General features: G+C 42.6%; 1 long non-coding RNA gene across 1 annotated transcript; it reads right to left on the reverse strand.

The window, feature by feature from the left end:
• Positions 1–3,696: 3,696 nt before the first annotated feature.
• On the reverse strand, positions 3,697–5,396 carry LOC109368246. The gene is made up of 2 exons (XR_002116087.2): positions 4,888–5,396; positions 3,697–4,120 (listed from the first exon to the last, which is right to left on the reverse strand). It is a non-coding gene; the product is annotated as an uncharacterized LOC109368246 (long non-coding RNA).
• Between the last annotated feature and the right edge of the window lie 5,588 nt (positions 5,397–10,984).

Here is a 10,984-nt window from a genome sequence, read left to right on the forward strand (position 1 = left end):
CATTCCTATGCTGCATTCATTGCAAGTATAAAGAAAATCAAACCAACAGAACAATAACACCCCAAATCAACCAAACCCAAAAAAAACCTGGAAAACCCACTCATGAACAAGCAATTTTTTGAGTCCATTTTGAAGATCTTGGAACAGGAATGAAGACAGATTTACAGCAGTCAAAACACAACAGTGACCAGTTGCTATTTAATAAATGACAGGTGTCATTCAGACTAATCTGTAATTTTTTTTTTTTAACTTTCCTTTCTGGCATTGAGATATATAGAGTCAGATTCTTTATGATAATACTATTTTGCTAATTAATATAATTAAGCTGTGTACCTAGTTTTACAGAGTAGAGCAAACTACTCAAGATCATCATCATTAGGTTAAAGAGCTGACAATTGATGGAGATGATTTTATCTTAATAGGCTGTAACCTTTCACAAGCAACACCCTCCCCAAGGGGAGTTCTTCAATTGAATCAACAATGCTTCTGGGGGGAATGAAGAACTTTGCTCTTCAAGAATTGTGTAAACAGATCTTCAGCATCTCCTCATCACTTTGCTTGAGAAGGAAAGCAGCAGCTGGTTATTAATACCTGCTGTGCTCTGCTTTGACAAACCTGCATTTAACAATAGCAACTACTGTGTAGCTACAGTGCAGGCTGAGAAGTGGGGTTTTGAAAGGATCAAGAGGGGTCTGGAGAAATGTTGGCAAAATAATACAGTATCTGGGTCAGGTAAATGACAGTACTTGGAGTGGTTCCTAGAGAGAGAGGCTGGGGAAATGTGCTTTAAACTGCTGGCGTGTTCATTATTGCTCAGGTACAAGAAGACTTGACAGGAAGATAAATGTAATTTGACAAGAAATTGGTGAAAGCTCATCATAATCGCAACTGTCAGCCTTAAAACTTTGATAAGGAGGATCCAGAGGGACATTTTAGGCTTTTTAACAGATCCCAGAAGACATTGTTTTCCCCAGTTTTTTCTATTTTTTTTTTATTATTATTTTTTTATTTTTTATTTTTTTTGGAAGCCCAAACATGTCATTGCCCCTGTGGAAGAGACCTTCAGAAGTGAAAAGACAGAGCCCATGGAGCAGAGCTCATGGAGTGGCTGAGCCCACATGTCCCCCCAATGCTTTTGGTCTGAGGCAGACTTGCAGCAGCTAGTGAGAGGTTTTCCAGTAGATGGTTTTGCTCCAGATCTGATGACAGGTAATGTAGCAGCTCCCTTTGGTTTCCCTCATCTCCTTTCCTGGCTCAGTGCCTTCCCTTTGCCTCCTCATGGCATACATAGGACATGGTCATAGACAAGCCTTTTTCAAAGCCTTTTTCACCATTCCTACAGAGCCTGACCCCGTGGGTGAAAAGCTTGTCTTTGTGAGCTCTCAGTATATCTTCATTCACAGCGAACAGCTACTTTCTGCCTTTCTTTCCTTTTTTGGCCCTGGTCCTTAACCCAAGAGAATTAGCAGGAGCAGGGTCTGTGAGCAGTGCCCTCCCAGAGCCTGCTCTCCTCTGTGAACTGGTGCCAGCCCTGTTGCACAAAGATCTGGCCATTCTGGAGAAGCACATGGGAAACAAAATTTACGTGAGGTAATATGTAACAATAAAACTCAGGCAACAACAAGAAGTAAACCTGAACTATCTCAACAGCTGTGTGGTTTGATGCATGTCAAGCTTTTGTTCAATATTAAGCATCACTCATCCCGTTGGAGGCAGTTAATCTATCTCCATTTCATACCTTTCATTAAAACCAGCAACAATATGATGCAATATGATTGCAAACTTTTGGTACTAAAGGTCTCAAAGCACTTTTCTACAGGCCACCAGTACTGATACAGACAGGTTAAAAACAGTCCAGGCAAGTATAACGCTGGTGACTGGGAATCTCCCCAGGCAGGGAATACTTGGAAAAACAAAATGAATTTGAAGTTCTTCTATGTGAAGCCTCCTGTTCATTGAACTAATTCTTGTTTAGTCTACTGGGAACCGCTGAACTAATTTCTAGGAGGTACTTAACTGAAAAGTCAGTTTTTTTTTTTTTCCTCTCTGGTTCCAGTCTTTAACATTATGACAAATTATATGCTATCAAAAAAACTTTTGTTTTTCTCATTTCTCAGATGGGAATTTGCTGCTGATACATACTGCATGTATTCCTCCCTGTTATCATGCAATTACAGCCTTTTTTTTTTACTTCATTCGACATCTCTCTTTGTCTCATAGAGCTGGAAAGTTACTTTGTGCAGTGGAGGAAGAGAATTACCATTTTTCCGTAAAATGCAAAACCAGCATTATGGGTGGTTTATTCAAGCCTTTGCTTCCACCATCTTTGCAGTCTACAGTTAAAGTTCTCCTTTACATGCTCACAGCAGGACACTAATAGAGAAAGTGTCTCAGCAAAACTGATTGTGCCATCAACAGTGGCAATTGCACAATGCAGCTTCTATGCTATGGCCACAGCTGAGAGTGTTTGCATAAAAAGCAAAATCTACTCAGACAAGATCAAGGAAAAAATACAGCTTATTTTTCGGTTGCTGTTTTGTGCATTCTGTGTGGTTGTAGTGGCACAAGAACCATTGACAGGACTCAGAATTGATGTCACAAGAGGCACTTCATGTAGAAAACTGAGTAGCATTAGACAAAAGGAACAAACCAAAGCCTAAAGTATATGTGACTGAAAAATGGTTGCACTGGAGATTATTTATCCTATGAGACATTTATATTTAACAACAATCAACATTACTTTCTTTTGGGCAATCAAATTATGTGCTGGTCAGAGTACAAGCACTGCTGCAAGGCTGCTCATTAGCTATTGTCTTCAACAGACGCATGAAAGGAAAGGGGCTGGTTTGATCAAAGGCAAGGAGGTCAGAGAAATGCACAAAGAAGACTGGAACTCTCTTACAACATTGTCATTCAGAGGATTGAATTACATGTGACAAATCAGCATCTCATCTTCCTAAGCTTTGTACCTCCAAAATGAAACAGATGGGCTGTATCAGCTTCCTCCCACTGTTAAACGAGGATGAAGCACGCTGGCAACTCTCACTGACATACTGCTGTGAGGTCTGCAGGCTCCAAGAAACACAAAGGGTTAACTTTGTTGAAGGCTGCATTTTTTCCATGTTGTGGTTTTAGAGAGAAGGGACATTTATTTTTAATATTTTTCCATTTGAATTTTGTCTTAGTTTAGCATTTGAAGGCGGACCTATATTAACACACTACTTCATATTTATCTTTTACAATTCTCTTATGCTCACTACATAGATAGGCACACAGACAATTTTGCCTTGAGGAGAGGACAACACATAAATGATAGCACACACTTGGGCATTTCTGCTGTTGTATTTGTGTTATAAAAACAAAACACCATGTCTCTGTTGACTGTGTACGTGATTTCAGGGGAACTAAGTCTGCATTAATTTAAACCTCTCTGTTTTATGTATTATACTATTTTTGTAAGAAAATAAAATTCAATACACAACCCGCTACTAATTGAAGTCAAAACTAACCTACAGATCATAGATCTGCATTACACTATGATCTTCAAATGGACAAAGAGCAATGTAGATTTATACATTCATATATCTTGCTTAACACTGCTTACTTCCAGTAATGACTTCAGTGCAGTCAATCAATTTTTCCTCCAGCTTAAGGTTGCAGGTTATTTTGGACTTATTCAGGCATCTTACTTCCAAATAAAACAAAGACAGCTGACCATAAAGCACATGGTATTCCCAGTGACATTATTAACATTTTGTCAGCAGAAGTGATAGAGGAGACAAATTCCACTGCATCTTCAGGGAAAGAAGGCTGCATCTCTAGGTTGAGATGTAGCTAAGGAGGAGCATGAGCTTGGAAATAATTGTGCTGTAATCTCATTACATTGACATGGTTGCATGGGATGGGAATACATTCTGGAAAGGTGACTAGGAGCAGTATGAACCTTCTCCATATCCCCTTGAAATCATACAGGCGCTGGATGCATGATGTTGATCCCTATCATGTCGTGCTGAGGATGTAGTACTGAGGCTGATAGAAAGTGGCTGTTCGCAGCAGGGACAGAAGTGATTCCTCCTTGTGCTGATACCTCAGGGGTAGGCTATCTGTTCTCAGTGTGGAGCTGGCAAAGGAAATAAATAAACGTTAAAAAGGCACACACAGTATGCAAATCAAAAAGAGGAAACTTACTCAAAGCGAGAACTAAGCGATTGCTGGAATCTTGTCTGTTTTTAAAAATAAAATCTTAGTCAGAGTAGGGGAAAGAGTATCTTTAGAGCCAACAAAACAACCTGGCTTTCCTGGCTCTCTCCATGCACTGTTTTGCCAGACTCCAGCTGAAACCACCCAGTTTTTCCCCTAGAAACAAATAACCCTGTTTGCTCCCAAATCTCAAAGAAAGCCTAATTTTCTTTAAGCTGCTAAAAAAACTTCCTGTGCCTTGAGTTAGCATTGTATGCCAGGCTTCAGCGTGCTCAGAAATGAAAAAGTGCTTTGTAATGGAAAAGCCAGTTCATTCCTCACTATGTGGTGCCACAGTAATAAAAAAGAAAGTTGCAAACCTTCCTGTCTTAAACAGGCCAGAAGGAACAGGGGATTAATTTAAGAGTTCAGATGCAAAATCAGTGTGATCAGAACTATGCTCTCCGGCCTTTTCCAGGCTCAGAAAACACTGTTTTCCTTGGTAATTCAGTGAACTGCATGATAGAAAGAGAAAGCTGCATAAAACACGCACTGTTACAGAGTGGGAGGTTAATGAAATTCATTTAACAGACCAGTGGTGCAAACCTGTTATCAGATTGCTTGTGCAGCTCCCAGATGGCTTAAGCAAAGCTGGGAACTTAAACAGGTACTAGCATTTTGTGATTAATAAAGCATCAGGATACTTACAGCTCTTCTGCAGCACAGCTAATGACCTTCGATAACTATGTGCTTTATCCAAGAAGGAGAACATTGTAGGGTACCTTATTTTGGTCAGCTTATTGAATTATTTTTGTCATCATTAAACATCTTTGGAAAACCTCAGGTCCTGTCCTCAACGGCTGCAGCATGTTGTGGGTGAAACAGATGTTACAGTGAGCACGAAGGGCCACTCTTCCTTCTTCCCAGCTGCTGAGGAACAGCACCCAGTGGGGACACTGAGAGCCTTCCAGCAGGCTGATGGCTGTGCCACACATAGGAAACTGAAAAACAGCCAGGTCAGATGGGAAAAACTACTCCATAAAACGTAGAAGTTTTCAGAGGTGTTTTATAGTGAGTCTGTGGCAAAATCTGTAGGACTATCATTGTTACAGTTGGTGTTACAGCCAGGTTCCACACCTTCCAGTCACCAGCTGAACCGCCTTCACCTGTGCTCCCATGGCTGACTCAGTCCTTGCTTCAGGTGATCAATCAGTGGTTCAGGCCATGTCTCAACAGTTCCCATATGAACGTAGAATCATAGAATCACCAAGGGAGGAAAAGACCTCCAAGATCATCCAGTCTGATTGTTCACCTACAGCAATATTTCTGCACAAAACCATCTTCTTTAATAAAATATCTAAATGTTTCTTGAGCACCTGCAGGGACAACGTTCCACCTCCCCCCTGAGCAACCTGTTCCATGATCTATCCACTCTTTCGGAGAAGAAATTTTTCCTAACATCCAACCTGAATCTCCCCTGGTGCAACTTGAGACCATTCCCCTGCTAGTAATGTGGGGGAAGAGGCTGACTCCCACCTCACCACAATGTCCTTTCAGATAGCTGTAGAGAGTGACAAGGTCTCCCCTGAGCCTCTTCTTCTCCAGACTGAACTACTCCCATTCCCTCAGCTGCTCCTCATAAGACTTGCGCTGCAGACCCTTTACAGCTTTGTTCCCATCTCTGGACATGCTCCAGGGCCTCTATGTCATTCTTGTAGTGAGAGACCCAAAACTGAACACAGTACCTTGAGGTGCAGCCTAATCATGTGCCTCTAACTCTCTGCCAGGTCACTCTCTGCACCACCTAACCCTTGTAGTGTCAGCCTTTATCCTTCAATGTGCCTCACATGCTTTCGTATTTTTGTTCACTTATGAAATGCTCACTGCTAGTGCAGGCTTTGTCTCTGCAGTACGGTTTGTCCTGTTGTTGACTCCACCATGCAGAGAAACCAACAATCTCTCTTCTCAGTCTTGGATCCGGACATCACAAACTACCGAGGCTTCAGGAGGATCTTAGCAAGCCTACAGCATTTTTATTGCCCTTGTTCTGCTAGCCTCTTCTGCAGACCCATGAGTGCTTTTATCATGCAGCAGTTCCAAGAAATGGAAGGAAGAAAATCAAACGTCCTCTTGCTGCTACAGGAACAAAAACAAAGTCTTGCAAAAGCAGGTTCAGTTCTAGATTCACACTTGCTCTGGGACTAAGAAAAGTTTCACGGAAGCATTTCCTACTAATATTCCAGACCTGTAGTTACCATAAGCCCCTGCAAAGCCTCACTGACTCCACACTTGTCTGATAGCAGCTAAACATGTTGCTGCAGTCAAGCTCAGCATCTTGACTGACTCCATCTACCCACACCCTTCCCCATTAGACGCAGCTTATGGAGTGCAACATCTTCGGGGAGGTGTATCTTCCTCCAGCTGCTGTGACCACCTTGGCACAGGCCTGCACTCACCTGGGTACACAGCCTGTGGCCTTCTCCAACACTGGGAACAGCAGCAGTTTGGAGAAGACGAGGTCATGAAGGCAGAGCCTGAGACAGCTTTCTGCCCTGCTTGCAGGCTTTCTCAGCAGACAGAACAAAAGTCAGTGACCTTGCAGACTATATCCCTGCTTGCAGGATGCTCCTTTTCCTCTCCATATTCACCCAGCAGGCATGGGTTTATCATCCCTTGGATGGAATAAGGTCTTGCTTGTTTTGCTCCCTCAGGAGTCTGGAGCCAGAGCACACCCTGCAAGGACAGACATACAAGCACTGAGGCAAGAAGCAGAAGGCTACATCAGACAGCAAGGTTGGATCTCTGCAGACACCAAGGAACACTGTCTCAGAGCATAGCCCAAGAGCAGGACATGCATGCGTAGCTCAGCTGCAGCCCTTCCCAGCACTAAACCAGCAGAGCCAGGTGGTCAGAGCATCTCCTGGCAAGGCCCAGGGAGACAGAAGATGCTGCTGATACATAGCCCAGATATAGGTACCAGGAGCATTGTCTATAATAATACATTACTTTTATTGGCCTAAACACAGCATTCTAGTTAAGAAACTGTGTTTCACTTACATCTGGTGTTTACACATGCCAGTGATTCTATGCCAGACAAACCCTGCATAATTTCTTCAGTAAAGTGCAGTTTAAATAGCTGCCTGCAGCATTTCTGCTTTGCTTTCTTGCTAAAGGCAATGGCTGGATCTGTGGACAATAAAGAGGCAATGACAGGTTCAACCTAATCAGTTTGCTCACCCTTTTAAAAGAAATGCCCAGGAACAAGCAACAATTTTATGCATCTTCAAAACTGGACAACTCAGTAAAGTTCTGTCTTCAATGTGGCTCCCTAATCAGCTCTTTTTTTCTTATGCTTCAAGAATGATAATATATGGCATCCATGAAACTGGAGATTTAAAGCTGTTGAGGTTAGCTTTAATCTTATAGAACAGTGTAAAAAATTCCTCAGCAAAGCTGTGAGGAGACACTCAAAGAACTTTACCAACATTGCTTAAATAGGAGCTGACTGAGTTATTTATTCCCTTTTTAGTCTGTTTCCTTGAAGCTGCCTACCTAAAATACCTTGATCTTTCTTTTTTCCTCCATGCCTTGTGGCTGAGGAAAATTAGTAATTTAAGGTTTATGGGTGGAGTGGGAGAGGGTATGTTCTGAAAACAGCCTCATACTGCACTTCTGTGCATCCTAACTTCTCTTATTCCTCCTGCTCAGAAGTCTATTCCATGAAGAAACAGCCACGTCAACCACATGCAATCCTGTCTTTATAAAAACTAAGATGTGGATATCAGAATGAAAGGAAGAAACAGAGTCATCATGTAATTATCACAAATTTATATACCAAGGGAGGTGCTGCTGAAGGTGAAACTTAATGACCTCTGCTAAGATACTCAGAGATCTTATTACACTGCTGCTTTGCGGTGAAGAAAGATGTGCTGGTGTGGACAAGATTAGAGAATTAGGGTAAATTCAGCCAACTGTGTAGGAAGAAGACTTACATGAAACCATCTTCCACATCCATAGATAATTTATGAATAGAATACAAGTATTGTTCTACAGTCTCAAATAGACACAGCTGGTTAGGCACACACAGCCTGCCATCCTAGCCAGCAGGAGAAGCATTTGTCACTTGTTTCAAATTTGCTTTCTCTAAAGTTGATGCCACTCCTGATGAACTTTACTAATTGCATTTTGGAAGGATGGAAAAGATCATTCAAGAAGGAAAAGAAAAAAACAAATCTGGACACACAGTTAGGCTGGATAAACCTTTAAAATACTACAAACTCTTTGCATCTGCACCTGTGAGACGTGATGGATCCCTATTACACCTGGAGTTTCATTTTTTAAACCATGAAGAGGAGTTCTATGTGTGAAAAGCTTGAAAATACAGGTTATAAAGGTGTTTAATGAGGCCTTAATTTCCTATTAAGGGTAGTCCTCTGCACACCAGTGTACCTGCAAACAGTATCAGACTGACCTGCAAACAGAAATGGCAAACAACATGCTGGGTTCTGACAGTGAGAGATCAGGCAACCATGGCAATAACCTTGTTTGGGATAACCTTACAGCCAGAGATATTTTGGCTATAGAAGGATTCACATCTTTGACTTGTGTAGACTGAGTTTTTGGGAATGGTGGCCGTAGGACTTGCATTTGTCTCTCCACTATCTGTTGGAATGGAAGTACCAGTCTGTTCAGCAGGTCCTCACTGTTCCATTCTATCCATGCCTGTTTGGAAAGCAGCTCATATATTTCCTTTGAGATTCAGTGCCATCTCTCTTGAAGCCCAGAGGCCAGGAACCACAATAGACTAACTCCTGTTAGCGACAGCTCTGTGACTTGCTGTACATAAAGTTGCTGTGCCACAATTAAGTACCCTGCAGAAATATATCAGCTTTCTGCAAGAACAGTGGCAAGCTCTGGTGAGCAGCATCACCATACAGCAGGCAGATAAAAACCTTTTAAAGGATCTTGGCAAGATGCAGAGAATAAAAGAACAGAAGAAGAAAAAACCTGTCTCCAGCTTCCAATTAACCTGCCCCCAGCTGTCTTATCATGTTAATTTTATATTTCACTTCTGTTAGATCAAGGGCAGTACAGATGGCTGCACTCAGGTGTGAGATGGCAGACATGGACTGAGGCACCCACAGCATGACTCTTATCTCCCTGAAGCACAGGAAGTGGGTTCCTGTGGCCCAGCAGGTCACTTAAATTAATAAAGCAATCAGCAGGTAATTATCACCCCCCTGTTAGCCCTGGTCCCAAAGGAATAAATTAGAGGAACAAAGTAGAAAGGAGCTGCAAGAGGATCAGTGTGAGGCTGCATCTCCTTGTGCTGGGAGGGGAAGAGGGGGGCACCCTCCTGAAGGTTCCAGCTTGAAATCACTGATGGATTATAGGAGGAAGTTCCTCTCTGCGGGGGCAAGTGTTGCTATTCGTGCATTTTAGGCAGTTGAATTCACTAGTTCTTTTAGAGTTTAAGTATACGCTAGCACTAACTGTAAGTTTACAGCAAGATGATCTCCCTCCTTTATATAGTCACCATAGGCTGTTTTCACTTCTCAGTTTGTAGATCCATCTACCCTACTTGGGGCTTGTGGTAAATGGGAGGCTTTAGAATGATTAATAGTGCCTTTGAGACTACACCTCCTGAGTGCAGAAGTCTCATTAGCAGCAAAGACAACAGGAACTCAATTAGGCATCTTTGCACAGATGTAGGAGTGAAGACACGTCTCTCCCTGCACTGAGTTAAGGCAGGAGATGAATTCCCAAAGCAGAGCATTTGTGTGGTAGTGTTGTCACATTTGCAATCCGTTAATTGTTTCATCTCACTGTGGTGAAATAATGCAGAAAATAGTTTTGGCTAGTGTACTTTTAAGAAACACTAACCACAAGAGGCCACAAGTCACAATTTTGGCTGACACCAGAGCAGAATGAACAAAGAACACAAGAGGTGCAGTTTTTAGGTGAGAGGCAAAGTGATGGTACAAAACATAAAGCACAAAACATGGAGGGGACGGATTCTCAACATCATGGGAAAGTCGAAAGTCTTAAAAACACCACTGCTAGTCTCTCTTCTGCACTTTCATTATTAAAGATTGTTCTCCACTTAGTGGTTTTCCTCATCCACAGATAACGCACATTAACTTCTGAACTTGCAGCTGCGAAAAGGAAAGAAAAAAAGAAGGCAATATTCACATAGATGGGAAGGACAAAAACCTAGTGATGCATCTCTGTGTGCTTTGGCACCATTCTGGCGTGTGCCACTTAAGAGCCCTTCTCCTGTGAAAGCTATGGGCAAATAATGGTCTCTTTATGGGATAAACAGGAGCACTTGGAGTGGTGCAGGCAGACCTATTGGCTGGGTCTCCCAATGGCAACAGGCTCTGGAATACCCCTTCTTGTAGAGCTCAGCTATCCCCACCACAAGAATAGCAGCCGCAGGGACAGCTGCACAGCTAGTTCCTCCTGGTGACACTTAAGATCTGACTTGATCTCCGCTAGTACCTGGAGAGGAGGCTAACAACCCAGAATAGGCATTGTCCTGTCTTCCTGCATGTAGACACGGTCTCTGTCTGCATCCTGCTGTGGCACAGCTCTACCTGCTATTGGAGAAAGCTGGCCTCCTTGCAGAAGCCTATTTGCACGCTGCTGCATCTCCGCAGTCCTCTCAAGGTGATGGGCAGCTGGCCTTGGGGAATGCCCAAGTATGTCTTGGGTTTATCAGCCGCCTCCTCCTTTTCTCAAAAATATGTCTGTCTTCATGTCAGCTGCTAGGCCATTACCATCCTTGGCTGTTTTTAGTTTTTTT

The sequence above is a fragment of the Meleagris gallopavo genome, chromosome 6 (assembly GCF_000146605.3).
Source record: "Meleagris gallopavo isolate NT-WF06-2002-E0010 breed Aviagen turkey brand Nicholas breeding stock chromosome 6, Turkey_5.1, whole genome shotgun sequence".
Classification (NCBI taxonomy): Eukaryota; Metazoa; Chordata; class Aves; order Galliformes; family Phasianidae; genus Meleagris; species Meleagris gallopavo.